Genomic DNA, 13151 nt, shown 5'->3' on the forward strand with positions numbered 1-13151 from the left:
TAGAACCTGATCTCTTAGGGACTCTGTTCTGCTCTACTTGGTTAGGCACCCCATCGCGTTTGCATCACAAGGGAATTAGAATGATATGGTAGAACATTCACTTGTGCTCACAGTCATCTCATCAATTGTGATGCCCAGCAACCCTATAGGACAAACTGTCCCTTGGGTTTCTGAGGTTGTAACTCTTTCCAGGAATTCCTAAGGAGCCGCTGGTGATTTTGAACTTCTGCACCCATGGGTATCAGCCCAATGAATAACCCATTCCACTACCAGCACTCCCTGTGGCATAACAACAAAATGTGTCATTTTACAATAATGAGATATAAAACTATGCATATCTAAAGCACACAGGAGTGAGCGTTTGAATCCACATATATGAGTAATCAAGAAAATGGAGGGAAAGTGTTTAATAATGATAGACACAAATATATAAATTTCAGACTTAATTATTCTGGGAAATTTAGTCTCTAAATTCTCCCCCCCCCAAATTCATCCAATGTAAGTCATCCTGAAATCCAATGATATACTCTTAATCAAATATTAAATCCTTATAATTGGTAGTCTTGCTGTTCTTCATGTTCCAGAGGCCATAGAACACTTGGATAATTGAGATCAAAGTGTCTTTTCGTGCCTCGGCTATTTTGAATGCTTTCTTGATTATTGAAGCATTTCCAGACGGGCTAATTTGTCAGTCCATGGAATCAAACAAGCCTTTGGTGTTGGCCATATGCTGACAGGGCAGCTGGTTATAGAATTTACGATATTGTAGCAATAGGTGTCCTTGGATTTTTTTGGGGGGGGGTTATCATATTGTCCTAACGTGATCCATTACTGTATGTTTATTTAACTCAGGAGCACTCACTATATAAATGATTTATCTCACTGGGGTAAGGGCAACTGAAAGCATCACTCCCCCCTTCATGCCCCCCAGCAGATAAAAAAAAATCCGAAAAACCACCAACTGTATGGAGCCTGAGATTTTGGAAGGGGGGTGGCGTAAACAAGACAATTCCTCTCTCTCTCATTTGGGTGGCAGTGGAGAAGGAACCCAAGAGCGCAAGTTGCTAGGCCACCTGGAATCCCTAGAGAAAACTGAGTTCACCAAGTGTTTTCATGCCAACACACTCTATTCGTTTCTCTTCTTTATGGTGCCTCTAGGGTTCACATAGTATGTCTCCATATTTAGTTATCTTAATATGAAAGCGTTTCTATCCATTCATATGAATCAAGGTACAGTAGGGATGCCCTGCTCTTTGAAAATTTGCTTTGTCAATTGGCTTTTACAAAAGAGGTATGCTAGTATGTGGTTTTGCTAATTGCAAGAGATGGATTTTCATTTTTTGAGGTGTGTGTGTGTGTGTGTGAAACTAGCATTTAGCCATTAAAGAGGCAGCACCCGCCCTAAGAATTGATGGCTGTGCGCTCGTATGTTGTTTTGTTTTGCTTTAAACCGCTCCCCCCGCCCACCCCCAGTGGTGAGACTGGCCTTACCAAGCTCCTTTCCTGGGAATCGCAGGGCAGATACCCATTATTGCCACATTATGGAGCCTTTGTATCTATCATGCAATTTCTGCGTTTACTGAATATTACTAATTGAGGGTGCGAGTATCTTTCTGCCTCTGGCAAGCAATTGAATACAACTCAACACTAAAGTCTTAGTATCAGATTTGTTTTTGTGGTTCTCCCATTGACTGAATTTATTTCTACTCAAAAGGGTGTACTAGATTTATATATATATATATATATATATATATATATATATATATATATATATATATATATATCCTATTTTCAGTGCAGTTATATTAGCTACCTGCAAATCCTGACACAGGAAGACTTTATGGGTAGTACAAATTCAGAATTTATTAACTGAATCTTCCTAGAGTCATAAAAGTACCCCAAGAATAGTTATGTAATTTTAATACCTGTAAGGACTGAAAGTAAATGACCATGTAGGTGCTAACATGCTCAATAGTAGGCGACTTTTCCCTCACTAATAAGAGCCCTGGTAGGGCAATGGCTGAGCACCCAGCAGCTATCAATAGGTCAGTAGTTTGAACCCACCAGTCCCTCTGCAGGAGAAAGATGTGGCAGTATGTGTTTGTAAATATTTACATCCTCACAGACCCCATGGACAGTTCTACTCCATCCTATATGGTTGCTATGAATTAGCGTTTGATTGGACAGCAACAGGTTTGGGGTTTTTCCCTCACTAATGTGCCCATGCCTCCTATGAGAAACCATAAGCCTCTTTTTATAGCTCCCACACCTACACTGCTGTAGAGCACCTCCAGGGCGTCACAGTAACTAGATTGTGCACCTAATGTAACTGAAGTTCACTGGCTCAGAACTAACTGCCTGAGGGGAGGCAGTGGCACTCGGTGACTTCCACAGCCACACATGCTCAATAAACTTCAGTTTCGCGTAGTCCTCCTCCCACAACCTAACATTAAAGATTTCCCCAAGGCTCAGTCCTAAATCGTCTGCTCTCCTCTCATCTCTTTACCCCAGAGAAATGAGATTGCTCCAATGTTTCACCCATTATAACAATTGCTCAGATCTTAAATCTCCATGTTCACCTCTGACATCTCTCCTGAATTTCAGTCCTTTATCACAAAGGAAAGCTGTATTCGGAGAGCCCACAGTTGGAGCAAATTACCCTGTTTCCCAAACCATGGCAATGGTAACACAGCCCCTCCGGTTTCTCGGACAATAGACTCAAGCAATTGTTGAGTCAGCTTACCCACTGCTATGTAATCCATTCCAACTCAATGCTTACTTATAGATAAGATAACTACCCCTGGTGTTTCCAAGGCTGTAAATCTTTCCGGAAGAGGCAGTCACCTTTCTCCTAGAATGGCTGGCAAGTGTCAGTCTTTCAGCTGGCAACTCAGAATGAACCACTGCTCTATTGGGGATATTTAGACTGAAACTAGCCAGGCCTGAACAGCGTACCCCAGACCTTACTTCCCTTTTAACTAAATTTATTTTTCATCTTTTAGTATACTCGAGTGTAGGGTCATTACCCCAAGTCCCAGCGTTGGGGCAGTTACATAGCAAGAGTGAGAAAGAATTAGGTAGGCTTACCGTCAGGTTGTAAAACTATAGCTTTCCTTGATGTATTGTCACGAATACTTAGCACACACAGCCATCATTATTTGTATCGACTAGTCAAAGGCTGATAATTTGTCCATGGCTAACAGCCCCCTCAACCCCCCAAGCACCATATAAATGAAGTTTGTCCTTCACGTCCAGCAATTCATGTTAAGAAAATGAAGAAGACATTAGACTTTCACCATTAGCTACAATTTAAGGTTTCAATAAAATTTACTGAATGCGATCAGAGAGAGAAAGGAAGGAAGATAGGGAGGAACCAGTATATTTCGCATTTTTCCTGCAAGTCTACCATGAATTATGATGTGCCTTTGTATCACTTTTCTTTACATATAGTATCTTTTCTTGGGAAATTAAAGACATTTTACAAAGCAAAACCAGTAGATTTAAATAGAAAATAAATGAGAATTACCCTTTAAAAATCACATCAAGTTGTACTATTAAAGTATGGAATATGAGGCAGCAAGAGTCTTAAAAAAACTTACTCATCTTAGTTATGAGATTTTACTTGATTTCTAAAGCATTCTATATTGAATGACAGAACCCCAACTTTAATTCTTTCACAATGCAAATACATAGCTATACTACCTTACCAACGATGTTTATGTTGAAGAAAGCTTGGAAAAGAACAGAAAAACATCTACATAGGCTACCCAAACAATAGGAGAGCAGACCAAATAATTTAATATCTATATTATCTGTGGAACAAAGTATTTCAACAAAAACGAAATCCCTGGAATTTGGGTAAAATTATTTTAGAATTCAGGATGATGCATTTTTATATAAAATACTTGGTGACTATAAATCTCTCCTATATAGGATTCATGATTCCGAAATTTCATTATAGGTCGACATACTTTCATTGATCTTTTGTGGGTGTACATTTTGTTTCTGACATTAGCCTTTAGGCTTTTTAAGAGAGTGTGGCTTTGTTAACCATATATGGATTGCATGGAGGTAGAAGGGAGGGATTGTACCATCAGAGTAAGTTATCACCAATTATAGTTTTCCTTTGGAAAACCAATGACTATAGACTAGAAAAGTAGCCCCTGGTGGGGCCCTGGTGAAGCACCCAGCTGCTAACTTAAAAAGTTCAGCAATATGAACTCACCAACTCTTCTGAGAGAGAATAGGGCAATCTCCTTTCAAAAAGTGTTACAGCTGTGGAAACCCAATGGTGACAGTTCTACTTAATCTATAGACAGGTTTTCAGTCAAAATAGACTCAATGGCATTGGGCATGGTTTGGGTTTCGGATAGACTCTGAAGTTTTCTAATACCCCAGCCCCCGTCTCCCAATCTAGGCTCACTCAGAGTTGGCATGCGCTCAGTGCAAAGTATTGTCATACACGAGTCTGCCAATGTTCTTCACCTGTGACAGTCGCCATCTTCTGGCACAGAATCACTCGGGGTTCAGTGTAGCAATAATGCAACTCACAACCTTCCTCTAATTCTTAAAAGCTTCCTCCCCTCCAACTATCATGATCCCAATTCTACCTTGCAAACCTGGTTAGACCAGAGGATGCACAGCGGTACAGTTGGGATCTGGAAACACAGGGAATCTAGGACAGATGAACCCCTCAGGACCAAGGGTGAGAGTGGCGACACCAGGAGGGAAGGAGGGATAGAAGGGGGGAACGGATCTCGGGGATCTACATATAATCTCCTCTCTGGGGGATGGGCAACAGGAAAGTGGGTGAAGGGAGACCCTGGGCAGTGTAAGATAAGATAAAATAATAATTTATAAATTATTAAGGGTTCATGAAGGAGGGGGGAGCAGGGAGGGAGGGAAGGGAAAAAAGGAAAATGAGCTGATTCCAGGAACCCAGGTGGAAGGCGAATTTTGAGAATGATGAGGGCAACGAATGTATAAGGGTGCATTACTCAATTGATGTATATAAGAGTTGTATGAGCCCCAATAAAATGATTTATAAAAAATAGCAGTCAAGTCAAATTGTGTAAATCATTCATCTCTGTCTTTCTCTGTATCCCCTATCTGTCTTTGTTGTTACGTGTCATTGAGCCAATTCTGACTAATAGTGACCTTGTATGACAGAGTCGAACTCTCCCCGAAAGGTTTTCTAGGCTGTTAATGGAATGAGAGTAGATCTCCTGGCCTTTTTGTTAATGGGGCTGCTGGATGGGCTTGAAACCCCAGCCTTTAGGTTGGCATCTGAGCACTTTACCATTGTGCCACCAGGGCTCTGGAAGGGGGGGCGGCGTTAGATATGTATCAAATAGAAAGCTTCAAATAGCTCATGGGAAAATTCCATTATCTTTTCACTCCATTTGCCACAAACTTTTTGAAGCCCCCTTGTCTATGAACATACATGTATATAGATAAACACATATCTGTACAAAATTAAAAGATGCACTGAAGAAATTAGTGTGCGAGATCATTTATGCTCTCCCATTGCTTTCCTTTGTTTTCCATTTCCTTATGGCCTTAGACAAATCTTATCTAGTTTGTCACTGTGTGCCTGAGTAAAGAAAATAGCAAAGTGACTCAATAGCAGCAAAGTGATTCTCTGTGGAAATAAGTGCTGCTACACCTATAAATCTTCCTGCTCCCCTTCCTCAGCCTATTGTCTTTGAAAATGCACCCAAAAAGCAGCAGGGGAAGAAAATGGCCAATGAAATGTCCAAAACACATCTGTATCAAAAAGTTTATGACAGACAATGGAAAAAGTTGCTGAGTCTTAGCAAAAACGTCAAGAATTCAATCTATTTTCTTCTTCCCTACCTTCAGGCTTTTCAAAAATGAATACAAAGCCTTTGATTGAGAGATAAAGTAGCATTGCAGAGATTTAAACCCCACCTAAGTCTTGGGGAGTTAGGAGAGTGAGACTTTGTCAGGTACAAGACTTCATGCACTTGGGGATGGGGGAGAGAAACCCCTGAGAACTGCACTTTTCTCCCCTCTGTTCATAAAAGCTCTACCATCCATCAGGCTAAGAAAAAGACCCCAGGAAGCTGAAAATTACCCTTTGTCAGTCATAGTGTCTTAACAGAAAACAGCTGTTTGCAGAATGATTTGCTTCTTCAAATACATTTGGAAATGCAAGCGGGAAAAAAAGCCACAAATACCTTCTCTCCAATAGCATTATAGCTGGATTGCCTCTTCCGCACAGTAATCTCACTGCTCTGCTAAACCACTAATAGTTAAAAGTTAATCATTGAAGGATTTGTTTGGTGAAGGAAAAGGTTTAGCTCACCTTAATGATCGCATGTTACATGAAAACTCTGATTGATAATATTGCTCCACTTTGGGAGAAAGGTGAGGCTTTGTACTCCCTTAAAGAGTGACAGTCTTGGAAAACAATAATGGCTATTCTACTCTGCTTATAGGGTCGTTGTGGATTGTGGGCCAGGATGGACTCGGTGGCCGTGAGTTTGAGTGAGATAATATCTACAGACATGACTTCTTGGTGAAAGTAGCATTGATTTTAGAATTACTATACACATCATCTGTGCAAGGTTGCCTGGTTTCTCCAACCATCACCAAGCTCACTGCTATCAGTTAGATTCCAACTCATAGCGACCTTCTAGGGCATAGAACTGTCCGGTGGCTCTTTATGGAATAGCAAGCCTCATCAGTCTCCCACAAGAGGCTGGTAGTTTCGCAACACGTAACTCCCTTCACCGCTAGGGCAACCAGCACAGACCTCTTGAAAGTTAGGGAAAAAAATCAAAAGAGCCAACAGTGCGTCAACATTAACATAAACTCAGAATTAGCCAGGTGCTAGCATACTAATGGCAAATTTCCCACTGCCTGCCTCGTCGAATTCCATCTTTGATCAAACTTAATATAATGTTCTCCATTTTCTCTTCCAAATATTTTTCCATATATGAATATTGATATTTATGCACAAAGGGCATCTCCAAATCTTGCTGACAACTTTTCATTTCAATTTGGAATGCAGGTAAGAAATCTGGGGCAGCGGGAGGAAGAAGTCTTCAATATAATACACCACTTTCTAAATACATCAGACTATACAAATGAGGCTGGACTCAACCCCCCATGGGGAGGGACACCAGCTATAAAAGACCAACATCTCAGTACCACTGCAAGCAGCACGGCACCCACTTCGTTGTGCTGTTGAAACTGCTTTCTTGGCACATCCAGTATACAGAACAGACCTTGGGTGCCAATCAGTCAACAAGATGAATTGGGGTGCAGGGTAGGATGGGGCTAAAATTGTTTTCCACCTCTCAGTCTCAAGAGATTTCAAATCATGACCACCAAAGATAGAGGACGAGCCTCAACAATTGCACTGTTGTTCTTAAATAGTCCACTAAAACAATCTGATTCTCAGAACTGCAACATTTTAATGCTGGATTAGGTTTGAAGGAACATCTTGTGCACCATTATCTTGCAGAGAAAGAAAGTGAAGGCCAAAGGAGGGAGGTGGCTTGTCTTAATTCATAAACAGCTCACTAAGGACAGAAGCCAAAAGTTTCCAGGCTCTCACTACCCAAAATGGAGGTCTGGTTCAAATAACTCTCCCTTTGTAAATATTTCCCTGCCCCCCCCCTTATCGCCCCACCCCCACTGCTGTTAATCTTTCCTGCCTTTATGTCCCTGCTGCACCTTGTACTCAGTGTTATCTCTGCACTTATCTCTGTGTACATCAACAAATAGTTTGCATACCTACCTAAAGGCAGGACTATGTCATCTTCATCTTTGTATCTCTCGGGCTGACTCTACGCCTGGTGAACAGTGAAAACCCCAAACCAAACTGACTGCTGTTGAGTCGATTCCAACTCATTGTGACCCACAAGATTTCCAAGGCTGTGATCTTTATGGGAGCACTCTGGTGGTGTTTGGGGCTGCTAACCACAAGGTCAGCGATGCAAACCCACCAGCTGCTCTGCGAGAGACACATGGAGTCTTCTGTTTCTGTAAAGCGTGACAGCCCTGAAAACCCACAGGAGCAGTTCTATGAATTAAAATCAACCTGAAGGCAGTGAGTTGAGTGAGTGGCTTTATGAAAGCAGCTGTCACATCTTTCTCCCATGGAGTAGCTGGTAGCTTCATGACCATTGTGCCACTAGACCTCCTTGGTGAACAGTGACCACTGCATGAAAGTTTGTTGAATGACTGAATGAGCAAACTTGGTATGAATAACGTTATAAGGTACAAGTCTACATCTGCCTTAAAAGTCTGATTACTTCTCTTGCTATTTCAGTTCACAAATTCTTTCTTCTCTATGACTAAGAAGCGAACAACAGGCAACGTGATTGAGCCATTCCTGCTCATCTGAACCAAAGAAACTATTATTCTATTGAGATCATAATAGTTCATTCATTTAAAATTTTTTTTTGTTTCCCAGGACTATTTATCCTAAACTGTAAGTAATCATTATGGCTGAAAAATTCTGTCCAAGAGGCACACAAACCAATTCTTGACCTAATTCCAGGATTGAGGTGCCTACCGAACTCAGGGAACCAGGAGCAGATCCGTATCTGATCAGCATTTGGGCCTATCCAAGGGGACTCTGGCATTTCTGGCGTTAGAATAAACTGCCCTCTTCGTGTGCCCCACTCCCACCCTGTTTGTCTCTGAGTAAGCTGCAAGTATATTCCTTGAAACTACTTGACCAAAGGTTGAATACAAAGCTTTGCGGTAATCACAGTGCTGGGCCTTCCTGTGAATTTCTGTTTATGCAGACATCTTACCAGAGAAAGAAACAAAGAAAAACTCTTTATTTTCCTCAAAAGCAGTGCCCAGCTGCATTCATATTAAACACTGATTTTCAAATAGTCAGGGGCTCAGATTTTTCCTTTGAAATGTTTAGAAGAGCAAGAACAGATATTATTGCTGTTACCAGTGAAACCAAACCAGTACCTCTTTCTGCCCTCTGGCCCCCACCCCTTCCCTCTTATTTCTCCCTTCGTCTAATGGAATACGTGCATTCACTTTAGAAAAATATTAACTAGGTGGCTGGTCAATAGTAAGCTACTCAAGAATGTAATATTTCAGTTTACCATAAATCACAGTCAAATTAAAACCCAAGAAGTGCATCGGTACCAAGTTACCGAAAGAAAGAAGGCATCTTTGGTGCTAAGTATTCCTAGAAGCTGTCTTCAGAGCATTTGATGGCTACCAACATAAAATGTCATTAAAAGACGGAAGGGGGGGTGAGGGAAAAAAGACTTAATGGCATTCAATGTGCTACTCCACGAAATAAATCACACATAAAAGCACACACAAAATTACACAAATTCAAAAAGCTACTACAAAGGCTTCGTGGTGAGACAACATGAAAGAGCATCTCTCTGACCATAGTCAGTCCTATCTCCTGCTCTTAGGGTTCCCTCGCCTCCCCTTGCCCGGCCCATACCCCACTCAGTCAGTCATCTAACACAGCGGTGCCGAAGCTAGGGCACAGTGGATCAGCTGCATACTCCTTTCCCAGCTAGGGCTTCTAGCTAGAATTTTCTGTATTTGGATCGCCAGATTGAGCAACTGAAAATATATGATATTCATTAAAGTCTAAATTTTAGATAGACACTAGTTATGTTTATATGTATAAGCAGGCTCCATACAATGTTTTATCTGGTAACCTTATGCTTGTCTGTGCCCCTACCCTGGTATAAGAAGCTAAATAAAGTCTAATTCTCAAAAAAACAAAATCAAAACAACCCCCCCCCCCAAACTCCTTTAAATCCACCTAGTTTAAGGTCTAAGCAGCCCCCTGACTAGAATTAGCCCTGGCTCTTCTAGGCTTTCAGTTGCCCAGAGCAATTCAATCTTACCTGACCAGCTGCAAGGAATTCAAGGAAGTAGCCTGAGAGAGAAAGCAAGTTTTATTTCCACAGCTCCTCCCACCAAGAGCTTCACAGGGCTCACTACCCTATCAGCGCTACACTTTCCCTGCCACAGTGGCGCAACTCTAAGTTTGAATGACCTTGAGGGCTGTTGGAGCTCCCCCTTTAGGTTAGAATGAAGAGGGTCATGGTGTATGACTCCGGACACTGAAAAGGCACAAGAATTTTGAATATACGAAATCTTTTACAAATGAAGATGAGGAGTTTTCCAGATATTTGTGTGTGCACGTGGGAGTGCATTCGGCTGTGTTGGTTTAGTTTTTTCCATCCTTGACTATGGACTGCTCAGATTCAAGCAGAAGGCATCCATTCAGCCCAAGAACATGATTGCTTCAGCATGATGTTTTTATATGTACACAGAAGCACTACGCAGGTACACAAAGGTGCACGGATCATTAGAAAAGCTACTGGTTTTTTCCAAGGCGATTCTTGATTACTGACACTAAAAGAGAGGGGTGAAAAGAGGCGCACACAGTTCTCTCGACCACAAGATTGGCAAAACCTGACAATTCATGAGACCTCACAGTCCAGAATCGGCAGATCACAAAAGTGGTTATTCAAAACGGAACGTGGAGAAGTTAACTACGTTTCAACCCAGTCTAGAGATTATTTTGTTGTGGCTCATTAAAAATGCAAACTTTTATTGGGATTATTAAAGATTCTGCAGTCGTAGAGTCAGAGAGAATGAAATGGTGCTAGAGCAGATATGTTAATTGTTTATACATAGCATATCATAGAAATACTCAAGGATAAAACTAGCAAGGCTCTTAGAGATCATGTGGTCCAGCAGTTGCCAGAGTGTGAACCATGTGCCACTATTGTCTAGGAAGGATTCTCAGGGTAAAGACTTACAGACCATCTGCTTTGCACAGGTTGCACAAATTCCTCTCTTGGAGACTGACAAACCAGGAAAGCACAACCAAGGTTTCTCATGTGTCCTCCACTAGAGAAACTTGCACTTTTGTGTACCCTGCATCCCCCCAACACTGTTCATCACAGAAATGGTGCCTGTTTTTCTTCATCAAAGATTTGTGAACATCTCTCCCTTATTAAAATGCTACTCATTCAACTCTAGCATTTTACAGAGGCCCCCTGGTGGTAGAGAAGAGGGCTGCTACCTTCAAGGTCAATAGTTCAAAACCACCAACCGCTCTTCAAGACAAAGATGAGGCTTTCTACTCCCTCAAAGAGCTACAGTCTTGGAAACCCACGAAGGCAGTTCTCCTCTGCCCCATAGAGCCTCTATGAGTCGGAATTGTATCCACGGCAGTGAATGAGCAAACTCAAACCCAAAAGCTCAAACACATGGGATTATTTGGGTCAAGTTAGTCTCCCTTCATTCTTTCATTTTTATTTTTTTCCGACATAGAAAAACACTGTTTTAATTAACTCCAAAGAACTGGATTTCCCAGTGAAATAGCCTTTCACGTTTTTGCTTTGGCTTTAGTCCTCAACATGAACAAGGTTGGGTATTTCCTATGACAGCAAAAGTATGAGCCCACAAGCAGTCCCACTTCCAATCTGTAAGTGATGTCACATTTTTTCAACAGGGTTCTGTGCCTGACTTCTTTTGTTCGGATGTTTTATTTAGTTAGGCAACTTCTGAAATCAGAACTTTAAGCTTTTTCTGTCCAGCTGGCTTCCCTGCACTGACTTCTGGCCCTTGAAACCATGCCAGTTATTTTAGGTTTCCCCATGATTTAAGGATCTCCAGCGAGTTCTCACTGCACTAAAACTTGGGAAGTAGGAAGGTCTTTTGGCAAACGCCTCAATTCCTCGGGGTCTTAGTTTTGCACTAAATTTGAACCTTAAGGTTTCACTTGGAAAAAATTAAATTTCCTGTCTCCAAGTAAAAAGAAAGTTTAAAAGAAGAAGTAGATTTAGATAAATATCATACGAATGTAGAAAAAGCCTGAGGTGAGAAAGGCCCTGGTTTATTGCTCATATTTTAAAATTTTCTCCTTGTAGTGCTCAGTATAATGCTTAGAATAAATTAAATAATTATGTGCCTACTGCTAGCCACATATTCCTCTACCCTAAGGTTATATAAAGGGCAGATAGTTATTGATTTACTTCTGCATTTTGAAACCGGAGCACAAAGAAGAAAATTAGGCCCTGATTTGCTAGAGCTAAGTTTTCTTTTAGTTAAAATCAACAGTATCGGATGAGAAATTTTGTTTAGAGGGTCTTACAAAAAATCATAGAAGTGAAATAATATTTTAAACCTCAGACAGATCCACTCTAAAATAAACATTTCCTCACACGTCGCCCCCGCTCTCGAATGCCAAACATGCCATTTCGAAGCAGAAAGCTTTACTGAATGACATGGACTGGGATTAAAATACTGTGAAGTATGGAGTCAGCTGACTTTTTGTTACTGGCAACATACTTGTCTTATCAAAGTCTTATTCTAATCTATCTACTAACTTGTGACAACTGTACATACTTTAGAGTATCAGCCTCTAAATTCCCAGAGAAAACTCCAAGCGTACTGCCATTTAAACAAAGTAACCTTTTTAGTTTTTAGCGCAATTAAATGACTCCTTTAAAAAGCAACGGAAAAGTATGGCAATGTACTGTATGATTTTGTTCTGCAGACCTGAACACAAGCAATTTATTTAGCACCTGTTTTCCTGTTTTTAAAAAAAGACATCCTCTGCCTGGCTCAAATATCTACCAAGTGTATCAACTTTTATCCAAAAATTGTTGTAGAGGTGATGTGTAATGAAAAGCTTGCAATGAAACTATTGAGATAACTGTTGTCATGGATGCGTGTTCTAAAATGATTGATCCTCTCGCTATCTAATCCAGTAACACAGCAGCCTGAACTGCTTTCAGCCAGCAGTTAATATTTGATGATGATGAAACTCTTCCTAGTATTTTAAGAACTAAATCCAGGCCATCTAAAAACAATAACCAGAAACGAAGTGAATTTTAAAAAAGTAAAGTGGCAAATGAAAGTTTTATCTTTTAAAATAAGGCCACCACTCATTCCATATAGAGAATTTACAATATGACCAATGACAAAAGATGTCTACCTCTAAACACAAAACAAAGGGAGAGAGTGGGGGTGGAGAACTGTTTAAAGGAAAATGTTTTTAAAAGAAAAGAGTTTAATTTAAAAATGGTCTCCATTGTAGCTCCTGTCTGTTTATTATTATTATTATTATTATTATTATTATTATTATTATGGTAAAATGTCTACAA

The 13151-nt window shown here is 40.7% G+C and overlaps 1 protein-coding gene across 4 annotated transcripts in view; it reads right to left on the reverse strand.

Moving 5' to 3' along the window:
* The window catches only part of MBNL3 (muscleblind like splicing regulator 3), a 119664-nt gene that overhangs the window by 37863 nt on the left and 68650 nt on the right, over positions 1-13151 (reverse strand). The window lies entirely within an intron of this gene.

The sequence above is a fragment of the Tenrec ecaudatus genome, chromosome X, assembly GCF_050624435.1.
Source record: "Tenrec ecaudatus isolate mTenEca1 chromosome X, mTenEca1.hap1, whole genome shotgun sequence".
Taxonomy (NCBI): domain Eukaryota; kingdom Metazoa; phylum Chordata; class Mammalia; order Afrosoricida; family Tenrecidae; genus Tenrec; species Tenrec ecaudatus.